Below are 15,160 nucleotides of genomic sequence, written 5' to 3'. Positions count from 1 at the left end.
ATATTTGATGTTTGACAAGAGGGTGCTAAGTATCTACTAAGAATGAAACAGTTCCCCAAACTTTATTTTAGGAATGGATGATTTTCCTTATTTTTTGTATGCTCATTGTTGGTATACAGGAATGTTATTGATTTTTTCAGTAGTTTATATTTATTTATTTTATTAGTACATTTTGGAATATATAATGTTTACATTCATCTTAGGGTGTAGGTGCATCTACTTAAAATATCTTTATTCATTTTCTTCCGCTACTCTCAACTCTCTCTATACCCTTCATCTCTAGATGCTGTTCCTATTTGCAAAAGATCTATCTCCCCATTTCCCATTTCCTTTTATTTAGATTTTGAAATCATGTGCATTTTGAGTTTCTCATATAAGAGAAGTCATGTGATATTTAAGCTTGTGTGTCAAGTATATTTCACTTAACATGGTCTCCAAGTGCATCCATTTTTCTACAACTACTTAAAATTTCTCCTTTATGGCAGAGTATTACTCAATTATGTACAAATACCACGTTTTCCTTATCCATTAATCTGTTGGTGAGCATAAGGCTGCTTCCAAGATTTAGATGAGTTATGCTGTTGTAAACATGGGCATGAATGTAACACTGTGATATGATGTCTAACTTTATCAAGAAGATACCTAAAAGGGCAATAGCTGGATCAAATGGAATTTCTACTTTTAGCTTTTTGAGGAAACTCTATACTAATTTCTATAGTGATTGTACTAATGTACATTCCCACCAACAATGTAGAAGGCTTCTTTTCCTGCACCTTTATTGGCATTTCTTATTATTTGATTTTTTGATGACAGCCTTTCTTCCTTGTACAAGAGGGAATCTCTATGGTGTTTCAATTTGCATTTCTCTAATGCCAGAGATACTGAACATTTTTCATATATTTATTGTGTCCATTTGTAGTTCTACTTTGAAATGTCTATTCATTTCAGTGACCTAGTTTTTGATTGGGTATTTTATTTGAGGGGTCTTTTTTATTTTAGTTCTTCATGTGTTCTTTCATTAGTCCTCTCTTCAAAGAGTAGCTACCACAAATGTTTTCCAATTCCATATGTTGTCATTTTACTCTACTGGTTATTTCCTTTGCTGTGTAAAAGCTTTTTAATTTGATATAATTCCATTTGGGTATTCTTGAAGTTATTTCTTGTGCAACTGGGATTCTCTTTAGAAATTCTTTTCCTGTGCCTATGACTTTAAGAGGTTTTACCTATTTTAACTTACAGCAGATTAAGTGTTTCTGTTTTAATATTTATGTTTTTGATCCATTTTGATTTTGCTATGATACAAGGTGATAGATATGGTTCTAGATTCAGTCTTTTGCCTTTGTGTAAACAGCTTTTCCAGGACTATTTTTAAAGAGACTATAATTCCCCTAGCATGTGCTTTTGGATCATTGGTCAAAGATCAGATGACTTAGTGTCCATGGATTTGTTTCTTCCACCTCAATCTGCTCCACTGAGCTACATGTCTGTTTTCATACCTGTGCTATGCTGTTTTTTTTTTAATCACTGTGCCTTTGTAGTATAACATGAAATCTGGGATTGTGATGCCTCCTGCTTTGTTTAAGTTGCCCAGGACTGCTTTTGCTATTTTGTGTCTTTTGGGATTCTATATAAATTTTAGAATTTTTTTTCTAGTTCTGTGAGCAATGCAGTTGATATTTTTATTGGGATTGCATTAAACCAGTGAATAAGTTTTGGAAGAATAGCCATTTTGACAATATTGGTTTTACCTATTCAGGGACAGAGGACAATCTGTTCATCCCCTCTTTGTTCTCATTTTTCAGACTACTGTTGTTGCATTTAAATCTTACACCTTCCTGGTTAGGTTAGTTACTAAGTGCTTAAGTTTTCCTGATGCTACAGTGAATGTTACTGCTTTTCTAATCTCTTTCTCATTGAATTCATTATTGATATGCGGGAATGCTATTCATTTTTGTGTGTTGTATTTATATCTTGCTACACTTACGGATTTTGTTATTAATTCTAGGAATCTTTTGGTGTCATTATTTTGATCTTCCATGTAGAGGATCATATCATCTGTAAATAATGATAGTTTGACTTCTTCATTTCCTATACATATCCCTTATATTTCTTTCTCTTGGCTAATTGCTCTAGCAAATGTTTCAAGTAGTATATTAAACAGGAATAATGATAGTAGACATCCTTCTTTTGTTCCTGATTTCAGAAGAAATGTTTTGAGTTTTTCCCCATGTAATATGATGTTGTCATGAATGGATTACATAAGGTTTTTTAAAATCACAAATATATATTGTATTTTATCAAAGGGATTTTTTTTGCATCTTCTGAGATGATATTTTATCCTTGCTTCTGTTTATGTTGAGTGCTACATTTATTCATTTACACATGTTGAACCCAAGTTGCATTTCTGTGATGAAACCTAGTCATGATGTATGATCTTTTCGACAATGTGTTGCACTCTCACTACCAATATATTGTTGGACATTTTTGCACCTGTATGCAGTAAAAGATTCTCCTGTATTATTCTTTTCTCATTGGATTCTTGGATCATTGGATCCAATTCTCATTGGATTCTTTTCTCACTGGATCTGGTTTTGGAATCAGGATAATGCCACTTCCAAGAAAATGTTTGGAAGTACTCCTTTCTTTTCCACATTATTAAAGAGTTTGAGGAGTACTGGCATTGGGTCTTCCATGAAGTTCTTGTAGAATCCAGCAGTGAATTCTCTGGGTCTTGAGATTTCTTGATTGGTAAGTCATTTTATTACTGCCCCAATTTTATTCCCTGTTACTGGACCATTCAGGATTTTTCGTCTTCGTTCAGTTTGATAATTCATATGTATCTAGGAATCTGTCCATTTTTTCTATAGACCGTGATTTGCTGGATTGTAAATTTTCACATTACTTACAAATGATCTTCTGCATTTCAGTGGTATCTGTTGTATTTTTGCCTTTTTAATTTCCAATTGTCTTGATACAGGTCAGTGGTGGTGAACCTGAAGCACATGTGTTATTTGTGTTTTCTTTTAAGACAAAAGATATTGATGTATGGTTATTTCTTCTAAACTAAGCTCTAATATTTGAGTTTAATTGCAATGTTGGCACTTTGTGGTCAACAAGTGGTTTTCTGGGTTGCAGTCTGGACACTTGTCTCTAAAAGGTTCACCATCACTGATGTAGGTCTTTTTCCTTCTCTGGTAAGTTTACCTCAAGATTTGTCTATTTTGTTTATTCTTTTGAAGAATCAGTTCTTCAACTCATTGATTCTTTCTAGTGTATCTTTTTGTCCAATTTCATTAATTTCCACTCTGACCTTTGTGATTTTCCTCCTTGTCCTAGATTTGGGTTTGGATTGTTTCTGCTTTTCTAGGACCTTCGTGTGCATCATTGGATTATTTATTTGGGCTCACTATGGTTTTCTAGTGTGAGCGTTCTCAGAAATCAATTTCTGTCTTAGGAGAGCTTTCATTGTGTCCCATAGGTTGTGGCATGTTGTTCTGGCGTCATTTATTTGGCACCATAGTTTGAACTGGGCACCTTGTGCTTGCAAGGCAGGTGGCACAACCATTGAGCTAAACCCCCGGCCCCTGATATTATCATTTGTTTCTAGGAATTCTTTAATTTCTTCCTGATTTCTTCTGTGATCCATTGAGTTTTCCAGCCTGTGTTATTTATGTCCAGGTGTTTGCAAAATTTATGTTGTTTCTTTTGAAATTGATTTCTAGTTTCAGTGTCCTATGATTTGGTAATGTACATGGGATAATTTTGATTCTTGTGTATTTATTTAAGCAAGATTTTTGGGCTTTATGGTGCATTTGCAGAACAATATGCTGCTGAGAATGTGTATTCTATGGCAGTAGAGTGAAATATTCTGTAGATAACTAGTTTTTTAAAGACAGGGTCTCACTCTGTAGTTCAGGTTGTCCTTGAAGTCACTCTGTAGCCAAAGCTGGCCTTGAACTCAACATAATTCTCCTGCCTCAGCCTCCCAAGTGATGAGATTATAGATGTATGCCACCATGCCCAGTTCTTTGTTTCCATTTTTTCCTTCTACTCTGTTTTTCCTTTCCCTTTCCTTCCTTTCTCTCTTTCTCCCTCCTTATTTCCCCTTCCTATTTGAACATTTACTTCCTATTTCACAATATCTATTATATATTTTAGTTCTTATTTACCATTTCAATTTCTCACACAAGAGAGACAATGTGATATTTACACGTGTGTCTGATTTATTTCACTTAAGAGTATGGTCTTAAGATGCACCCATTTTCCTAGAAATGTCTCAAGATTACCCCTTTTATGGCAGAGTAGTACTTGATTGCTTTAGCTATTACAAACTGTGCTGCTATAAACACGGGTGTGCATATATCCTTGTTGTATAATGCCAGATATATTACAGTTAAAAGTCATTTTCTAGCTGGCTGAGGTAGTGCATGCCTGTAATCCCAGCAGTTGACAAGCTGAAGCAAGAGGATCACCATGAGTTTGAGGCCAGCCAGGGCTATGTAGTGAGTTCAAGGATACCCTTAACTACAAATGACACCATGTCTTTTAAAAAATCCCAAAATGTTGTATTCTTAGGGCTTGAATAACTTCCCCCATGCTCTCCTGGTCTTTAAATTGTGTGTTGAAAAGTGCTATAGATCTAATGGATCTATCTTTATAATGGATTTTTTGCTTTTCACCGACAGCTTTGAAGATTCTGTCCTTGTGTTGAAACTCTGGGATTTTGACTGTGATGTGTCATGAGGAACCACTTCTCTTGTAATTTGGAATTTTACGAGCCTTGCTTACCTGTATGTGTAGTTACCCTCCATACTTAGAAAATTTTCTAGTAAGGTTTCTGTAAACATATTTTTATTTCATATGTGCTGCTAATTTTTCTCTACCTTTGGTCAGTCTTCTTAGCACTATTTAGTAGTGGCTGGATCAATTTTCCTTACTCTTTTGCTGTTTTTGAGGTATCTCTGAGGGTATGGTCTTGTCCTTCTGATGTATCTCTGAGATCTGACATTTTCTCCTCACACTGTCATTTCTGCTGTTCATATATTCAATAGAATTCTTTGCTTCCAGAATTTCTGTTTAGGACTGTCGTTGGTCTCTCTTGAGGGAGATCTGGAATCCCAGAAAGCACCGACTTTTAAAGAAAGAAAAGGAGACAGCCTGGGGGGTGAACAGCAGTTTAATTCCTCTGGCACTATTTGACAATCACAAAGGAAAGAAGCAAGGCTTTTATACATGTATGAAAGCAGCTTAGTCATTCTGGCTATTGTCTTTCTGATTTTCATCTCTGATGATAACCAGTGACTTTAAGTGACTCATAAAAGCTACAGGAGAATTCACAAGTCCCCTGTTTCCATTCACCAATCTCATACATCAAAGAGCACACCGCAGCCCTCTTCTTATCAGATAGTATCAAGAGAGCACTAGGACTTTAGCCAAAAATCAAACCTACCGGCCCACCATAAACATCACAGATGTGCATAGTGAGTCTTATCTCTCTTACCACCCATGGAGTCATTGGGTCAGGGTCCTCTGATCCCAGAAAATGGTAAATAAGAAAACTAGGAAAACCTGTTTTTCTCCTGTGAGACTTTTACAAGGTCTCAAAGTTTTCTGGCATTCTTTTAACAAACAGACTTGTGGAATTTCCCAGAAATGACTTAATTCTCTTAGTTAACAAACTTCTTGTGATCTATTCTTACAACTATATAGCTGAATTCTACCATTTTCCACATAGGACATCTTTCTTTCTTTCTTTCTTTCTTTCTTTCTTTCTTTCTTTCTTTCTTTCTTTCTTTCTTTCTTTCTTTCTTTCTTTCTTCTTTCTTTTTTCCCTTTCTTTCTACCAGGGATCCAGCTCGGGTCCTTGTGCTTGCACAGCAGGGGCCAAAACCACTGAGCTAAATCCCTGGGCCTGTTTAGGACATTTTCTGAGACTCTATTTCTTTAGTAAGTTTGTCATTCATCTTTTGAATGGTGTTTATTAGCTCCTTTGATTTTTTTATTTGACTCTTCCTTAACCACATTAGGCAATTTGTTTAATTCCACTATCTGTTTGGTTATATCGTCTTTGAGCTCATCAAATTTCTTTGCTTCCTCATTGATCATTTTGTGCAGTTCAGCTGCCATATTTGATTTTTTAAATTTCCTCTTCATCTATACCTCTTGAATCTGTTTTGGGGGAGTAGGGATTGTTTGGAAGCATTTTGTTACCTTCTTTTTTCATGTGCCTATATTTTTTGTGCTGAGAGTTGAGGTCAAAAAGAGCAAAGAGACTTTGATTTTAGTATGAAAAACTCTTTAGTTAAATTCTGTTTCCCAGTGATGTAACTTTGGATTAATTTGTCAAGATCCATTGTCTATCACTTCAGTCTATTCAGTTTAATTGGGTTAGATCAAACGACTGTGTTTTAAGGGTAGAAGTCCTACTGGTTAGAGCACTATCCACATTTCCAATCATACACCAGTCATAATCATAAAAACTCATTTAGACAAATTTTCCCTTTTAACACGAACCCTTATAGACTGTACTATAGTGCTGCTAGTGATTAGTCTTCCATGTGGAGAGATGGGGTTAAGGAAAGAGAAAGGAGAAAAGGAGGGGGATATGTCAATAACAAGAGACGAAGATAATAGAAACATCAGTAGGTGAAAAATAGACAGAAGGTAGAAGTCATTGGGAGGCGTTTTATAGCTAGAGTAAAGGGCTAGTGTTGAGGGGGTTTGAGAGAATATTAGTGGAGGTGGGAGGAATCATGCAGAGGAAGAGAAATGTAACTAGAGATTGAGAAACGCTGGGAGGTTCTCAGAATCTGTTAATATATTTGTAGTTAGTTTTGTTTGGATCCTCTAAGCACAATTCTGGTAAGGGTTACCCTAATATGACCCTGAACAGTACCATTCAAATTAAAGCACTGCTCAGTTCTTATTCTCTTTTGTATATATCCAGTCACCTGCTGTATAGATGTTGCATGAAAGGTCAAGGAAAGAAGGAAGACAAAAAGATAGGGAAAGGGAAGAAGTAAAAAAGAAAATCATAGGGAGGAAAGAAAGTTAAGAAAAGAGGAAAAACTGAAAAAGCAGAATAATGGGAAAAACTTTGAGAAAAAGGAAAAATAATAATATAAAAGCAAAACCACAAAGAAAAAATCAGGTCAGAAACACTAGCAAGGAAACAATCAAACAAACATGCAGACACTATACCATAGAACCAGAGTGTCCACACAGATGCATTCATGCTGTAATCACAGTTTAGTAGCAGGCAGCCAAGCCCATTTCCCTCTGTGGACTGCTTAACTACTGGCATGAGAGTCTTGAGAGCTCACAGGGCCTCTGGACCTGCCTCCTAGATGCAAGCTCTGCCTTGGGCATGGATAACTACAGACCTCTGTCTCTGTCCCAGGATTCGATCAATTTGATTAAATTGGGAACAGCAGGTGTGATAGTTTCCCAACACCTATTTTTACATTGGCTTCCACTAGTGACCTCCTGCTCCCCGCAATCCAGGACAAATCCACGGTCAGCTCTGCGCTCTCCTTCCAGGGCTCTGCACAGTTATCAGCAGAAGCTCTCAGGTGATGCTTTCTGTCCTTTCACCCTCAGACCTTTATCCATCCCTGGACCCTGTCTCAAGAGCTCTACTTTCCAGAGGAACTTGTTGCAGCCCCCAGGTTCAGCAGAGGGCCTTCATTACCTGTATGGGATCATGGGCAGTGGGCAAGATTTCCCATTGTCTCAGATCTTTCTGGTGTTTGGAGAAACACTAAGGAATCACCCACTCAGTGTGGTTCCACTGAATCTCTCCCCTTTCCCCGTGTCTCCAGGATGGGCTCTGTGACTTCCAGACAGTACACTCCACACCACCCACAATTTGCAGTGTTCAGCCTCTGTCTGCTTAGGGCAAGGAGCTTTCCTTGTTGACACTGAGTGGTGGGTAGTAGGAAGATCCTGCAGGGACACAGTGCTCCCTGGTGCATGGGCCAGTGATGGGGAGGAGGGATTGCTTCTTTTTGGTTGGTGTCTCTCCCTTTCTCTGGTTGTGATCCACAGCTTCCCTGGGGCCCTACCTGGAGTTAAAGTCCATGTTGGGCTGCCTCTTCCAGGTGGGAGGGGGAGTATGTGTGGGGCCTATCCCAGGAGGCTACCCTCTGCAAGGCTGTCTTCTGCCCTAGGGCTGTTGGAACCACTCCCAAGATGGCGGGTCTTGATAACTCTGACAAAAACACACACAAAAAATGTGTGTGGGGGAAACGGAGCTAAGGGAAAACAGGCCCAAATGCTACCCAGGAAATTAAAGAAAATCCACCTATGAAAGGAGAGAAACTAAAAACAAGGAGACTGCAGCCTCTGACAAAGCAGAAGAGAAAGAATCCAAGTCTCATTAATTGCACACTGTGTCTATCAGTGGTCTCTGTTTCCCTTCTTGTACAATCCAGAGGAATATTTTTATCAGCCACAGTACTTTGTAAATGCAAGGTTTTGTTAGTGGCTCTAGAAATATTTTTACCAGTAAATCATGCTGCTATAAGCACAGGTACTCATGTATTTCTATAGTATGTCTTTAACTCTTTTTGGAAAATACCTAGGAGAGGTATAGCTGAGTCAACTGGAACTTCTATTTTTAATTTTTTGAGGAGCCTGCACACTGTTTTTCATAGCTGTGGTACTAGGTTACATTCCCCTAACAATGCAGGAAGATTTCTTTTTCCCTACATCCTCACCAGCATTTGTTGTTTTATAGTGTTTGTGTCTTTCTTTCTTTCTTTCTTTCTTTCTTTCTTTCTTTCTTTCTTTCTTTCTTTCTTTCTTTCTTTCTTTCTTTCTTCTTTTCTTTTTTTTTGGTATGGGGATAAAACTCAGGACCTTTTGCTTGCAAGGCAGGTGGCAGAACCACTGAGCCAAATCCCCTGCCTACTGTGTGTGTTTCTTGATGATAGCTACTCTGATGGGAGTAAAATGGAATCTTAGTGTTTTAATTTACATTACACTACTAGCTAAAAGTGTGGAATATTTTTTTCAGGTACTCATCGGTCATTTCCACTTCTTTTGAGAATGTCTATTGAACTCTCATTTTTTGACTGGGTTTTTTTGTGGAGTCCAATTTTTGAGCGTTTTCATATACTCTAGTCACTAGGCCTTCCATTCTAAAGATTGGTTCTTTACTCTGTTGATTGATTCCTTTGTTGTGCAGTAGTTTTAATACAATCTAATCCCATTTGTTGATTCTTGGTCATATTTTTGTGCTATTTGAATTGTTCAGGAAGTCCTTGCCTATGCCTGTTTTCAAGTGATTTCCCTTCTATACCTTCCATAAGTTTCACTGTTTCTGTTCTTATAACTAGGACTTTGATGCATTTTGACTCAATTTTAGTGCAAGGTGAGAGGTTTGGGTTTTGTTCTTTAGCACATAGATAAATAATTTTCCCAGTACTATTTGTTAGAGGTTCCAGTGTATATTTTTCTCCTGTGTATATTTTTAGCCCCTTTGTCAAAAATCAGATGATTAAAAGTACATGGTGTTTATGTGTCTTCTGTTCTATCTCATTGGTCTATGTGCCTGCTTTTGTGCTGTACCATTCTATTTTGTTACTGTAACTTTGGGATATATCTTAAAATCACGATTGCAATAACTCCCACTGTGCTCTTATTTTTCAGGGTGACTTTTGGTGTTCAGGGCCTCGTCTGGTTTCATATAAATTTTAGGATTGTTTTGTTTAGATGTGAAAAAGCTTCTTGGTATTTTAATAGGAATTGCAGTCATCTATGGATCATTTTTTTGTAATATGGCCATTTTAATGCTATTAATTCTGTCTATCCAGGAACAGGGATGACTTTCCATTTTCTATCATCCTCTTCAATCTTTATTCAGAGTACTATGATTTTTATTGTAGAGGCCTTTCACCTCTTTGTGGTTTATGGGTTTTTTTAATTGTTTCTGTATTTCTTGTAGTTTGCTAAGCTTTCTTCAAACAATTGTTTTGAATTCTTTGTCAAACAATTCATACGTCTCCATTTTAATAGAGTTAGCCTCTGGGTAGTTATCTTGGGATGTTGTGACTTTGCTTTTTCATGTCTTCAATTATCTTTGGTTGATGTCCATATATTTTGTAAAGCAGTCACTTCTTCCAAACTGTACAAGCTAATTTTTCTGTGAAAATATTTTCTCCTAAAGAAGAGGGGAGGTTAAAAGATACTTGGTGGGAGGATGCAGTGACTCTGGCCATCATGAAGGTAGAGATGTAAATCTCTGTGAAGCTCTTTCAACTCATGTTGGAGTTGACAAACAGCAGGGATGTTCAGTGGCCAGTGCTGTCCATGTCTGCAATGTCAGTGAGTTGGGAGGTAATGGAAACCTCAGTGGTGATGGCTCCTGAAGTCCTCCCAATGACTTTTCTCCCACTGAGGAAGATGTGTCTAAGGATATCCCTTCTGGAAATGAGCGTGGCTTGTAGTTTCACTCTTGAGCCCAGTGACATGAGTAACTGTGACACCCCACAGAAAGTAGCAATGGAGCTGGCACCTGAATCAAAAGCATGAGTGGAAGGCTATAGTTCTGCCATCAAAAAAGATAATAGGGCACAGGGTATAGGCACATGGTGTATGTGCCCCCACATGCCACAAGATGCAAGATGTGGATGTTTGTGAAGTTACTCATGGTCTGAAAATGGAAGCACAAGCATGTACAGAGGTACAGTGGCTTTGAGGTGAGACTAGGTCATAGCTTTATCTGGCCACTAAGGCAGTGAGAAGAGCATGACCACATACAATGAGGTCTGGTAACCAGACTGCAAGCTATGTCACTGAGCAATGGCTGCAGTGTTTGAGATGTGCTTGTGATTATTTCAGCCACAGAGACAGGGTCTTCAGTAAAGGGTCTTCAGCTGTAGGACAGCTGCAGTAGAAGAATCACAGCACTTTCAGAGGGGAAAGCTCTTTCCCAATCATATTAACAAGCAGCCACTCCTCTGGATGAGGAGAGGTGTGTGACCATATCTCCCGATCCTGGATTCACCATGGAAATGGACACTGGTGACCTCAGTGGCAAATATTCTGGTGTCCTCCCTGGAGTAGGCTGCAGGAAATGTTGATGGTTCCTTATACAATGGTCATGCCAATGGACTCTGCTCTTCTTTATTTTTTTCAATATTTTTATTAAGTTTATACATTTATGGTGTACAATATGATGACATTCATCAATGGGAATATATCTTGGTTCTTATTTTTTCCCCATTCCCCTGTCCTCCCTGTAACCCCTCTGCCCCTCCCTATTTACAAAAACTTTGTGTCCATTTTTTCTTTTTCTCATATTTATTCCTTTCCCTTCTTTCCTTTCCCCTACCCCTCCCACTTCCCCTTCCCTTTGGGACCTTTTATTCCTATTTTCTATTATCTATTATGCATTTTGATCCTCATTTACACTTTCATTTTCTCATGCCAGAGAAACTATTTGGTATTTATGCATGCCTGTCCTATTTATTTCACTTAAGAGTATCACCTCAATGTGCATCCATTTAGCTATAAGTGTCACTAGTTTCTCATTCTTTATGACTGAGTAGTATTAAATTTTATAAAAAACAAACAAACCACAGTTTCTTTCTCCAGTCTCCAGTGGATGGACAACTGGGCAGTTTCCAAGTTTTATCTATTGTAAACTGTGTTGTTATGAACAAATATGCATGTATATCTCTGTGGTGTGACTCTTTTAATTCTGTTGGGAATGTACCCTGTAGGGGAATACCTAGGTTGAATGGGACCTCTAATCCTAGTTCTTTGAAATATCTCCATACTGATTGAAACAGTGGTTGCACCACACTACAGTCCCATGAACAATGGAGAAGGTTCCTTTCTCCCCACAGCCCCACCAGCATTTGTTATTGGTTGATTGCACAACAGCAGCCATTCTTTCTGGGATGAGGTGGAATATCAGCATTGTATTCATCTGTGTCTCTCTAATGGCCAGTGATGTTGAACATTTAATGAAAAGACATCCTTTGCTCCTGAGTAGGAAGAAGTTGTATAGTGAAAATGGCTGTACTTCCAAAACTGCTATATTGATTCAATAGAATCCCAATTGGAATTCCAACAGCATACTTCACAGACCTTGAGAAAATAATCCAAAAATTCATTTGGAAGAAGAAGAGACCTAGAATAGCAAAAGCAATTCTAGGCAACAAAGACAAAGTAGGAGGTATCACAATCCCAAACTTAAAGTTATATTACAAAGCTACTGTGATAGAAACTGCATGGGACTGGCAACAAAACAGACCTGAATACCAGTAGAATAGATTAGTGGATGCAGAAACAACTCCAGAAACACTCAGCCACCTTGTCTTTGACAAAGGAGCCAAACACCCTCACTGGAAGAATGATGGCCTCTTTAATAAATGGTGCTAGAAAAACTGGATTTCAATTTGCCAAAGATTAAAACTAGCTCATCTAGCTTTCTATTAGTGTCTTCTGAGAGCTCTTGCATTTTTTTGTTATTACTTTCCTTTCATGTTTATTTCTATAGTCTCTAATTCTGTCTCTGAGCTGTTTTCTAACCCTTTCTTCTATGCTTTTGGGTAATTCAGGTGAGTGACTTATACTATTCTGCCCCTTGGTGCTTTATGGATTGGTTTTGGGAAAGTTTGGGGTTTAGAGAGGTGGGACTTTTTTGTAATTGTTTTCTTTCATTAATTTTATTGGTATAATTTAAATATATGTAATGATCACATTCATCAAAAGGAGTTTGTACCTGTACATGATGTATCTTGATTCCTGTTTTTGTCCCAATCCCCTTCCCTTCCTTCAACCCCCTCCCCTTATTTACAAAAGCTTTGTTTCCATTTTTCAATCTTTTCTTATTTTTATATTTTCCCTTCCTTTTTTCCCCCATCCCCCTACACAATTTTCTTTTCCTTTTGAAAACTTTCTTCCTATTTTACGTTATCTATTAAACATTTTAGTTCTTATTTACTGATTTAGTTTCTCATGCCAGACACACAATGCAACATTTACACACGTGTCCAATTTTTTTCACTTAAGACTGTAGTCTCCAGGTGCATCCATTTAGCTATAAATGTCTCAAGTTTATCTTTCTTTATGGCTGAGTAGTACTCCATTTATTAAAAAAATCTTTATTCAGTCACCAGTTGATGGGCATTTGGGTTGTTTCCAAGATTTAGATATTACAAATGATGTCACTGTTAACAGGGGTGAGCACATATCACTGTGATATGATGCTTTTAATTCTTTGGGAAACACACCCAGAAGGGGAATATCTAGGTCAAATAGGACCTCTAATCCTAATTTTTAAAGGAATCTTCACGTTGATTTCCATAGTCGTTGTACCAGTCTACACTCCCACAAACAGTGGGAAGGGTTCCTTTTACCCCACAGCCCTGCCACCATTTCTTGTTGGTTGATTTCTTGATATTAGCCATTCTTTCTAGGGTGAGACTGAGGTATTTTGTTGCATTTTCTTCCTGTGTTTCTATTGTTTTTATTTATTTGTGTATTTTGTTTTGGGCTGAGGTTTGTGGATACTTAATTGTCTAAAGCCTTTTTGCCACTCCAGAGATGTCCTTAGTTGCTTTCCAGTGTTGCAGTTGGGGCATTGCTAAGTATAATCCTTGGCCACAGCCCCCAGGTTTGCCCACCTTTGTTATTTTGGGAAAGGATACAATGTAGTTAGTCCAGCAACAAAGTTCTCTGGACATGTACTCCAGTGCTGTTGATGTTACAAAGGCAATCAGAGTGTTGGCTTACAGAGAAATTGCAATAATTATGTAACACTGTTCATATAAAGTGAATCAGTTATAGTGGTGTTGCCCATGACCAATTATTTGCTCAGCACTGGGGATCAAACTTCAGGACCTTGGACTTGCAAGGCACCAGTGGCACCACTGAGCCAAACCCCCAGCCCACCCATGACAACTTAGATATTAACATACCATAAGAACCAGTTGGTTACCACCCTTATTCCTATAGAGGAAAATGTCAATTAAGATGTAAACATTATTGCAACCCAGATACTGACTTATAGCTAATATGTACTAAATGGAACCACTATATCTCTACTAATGGAAAAATAATTCAACAGTAATTTTAAATGTAAACATTAATTTTAATTAAATAGTAATTAAAAATCAACAAAGCTTTATAGTTATACTATTAAAGATTTAAGGTTTGGGAATGGAGGATGCAAAAGGAAAATCTTGAAACAAACTCTATGATATGAGAAGAGGGAGAGAGAAGTGGTACAAAGGATCTTATTGTGGAGTAGAATTATGTCTATAAAATGAGGTAGAGGTAAGAGAAAAACCAGTAAGAAAGGGAAGATACAAGAAAAAGGACAAAAAAGAAAAAAATTATATGGAGAGAAAAAAAACAAAAGAAAAGTAATCAAGGGTAAAAAATGTAAAAAGGAAAAGAGAAAAAAATAGAAAAAGAAAGGAAGCAATTGGAAGCAAGTCTGAAGGATGAAGGAAGATTACCCAAGCCTTGGGAAACTGATGAAGTAGACAGGAGGGGAGGAAAGAAGAAAAAACAAAAGCACAACTGTAACATAAAAAACCCTAAAAATTATGTTCACACTAAAAAAAAAAAAGAAAATTTAAACAAAACCAAAACAAAAAGCAAAGAAAAAACACTTTCTCTGGGATTTCAAGGCTATAGTTATCTTCTGGGCTCTAGTATTTTGGGCAATGTCAACTGCAAAGCATGACTCTGCTCTCACTGGCAGACGTGGGAGGCAGTCACAGCCCAGATCCATGCTGAGTAAACACCAGCAAGCTGATAGTAAGATTAGGTGGGGTGGCCAGGGATGTAGTTCAGTGGCACTGCACCCACCTCGCAAGTGCAGGGTTCTGAGTTTGATCCCCAGCACTGCCATAAGATTAGGCAGGATGACAGTACTGTGACTTTCAAATCCATGGAACTTCAGGCTGACCCTGGCCTCTGGTCATAGGGTTAGGGCCTGAGTTGTTTAGCATATAACACTTTAGTATCTCTTGCCCACCTGCTACAGTCCCTGGCCATTGACAATCTCCCATGGTTGTCACTCACCCAGTCATTGTGGGAGTTTAACACTGGGAGCCCTGAGATGAAGCCAACCCATATAGAAAGCAGCATGAGTATTCTTCAAAAAATAAAACTTTGATCAAGCTATACCACTCTTCTA

The sequence above is a fragment of the Heterocephalus glaber genome, unplaced genomic scaffold (genome assembly GCF_053883595.1).
Source record: "Heterocephalus glaber isolate CG9 unplaced genomic scaffold, H.glaber_assembly_v1.0 deba00001868, whole genome shotgun sequence".
Lineage (NCBI taxonomy): Eukaryota > Metazoa > Chordata > Mammalia > Rodentia > Bathyergidae > Heterocephalus > Heterocephalus glaber.
This window is presented reverse-complemented; position numbering follows the sequence as displayed.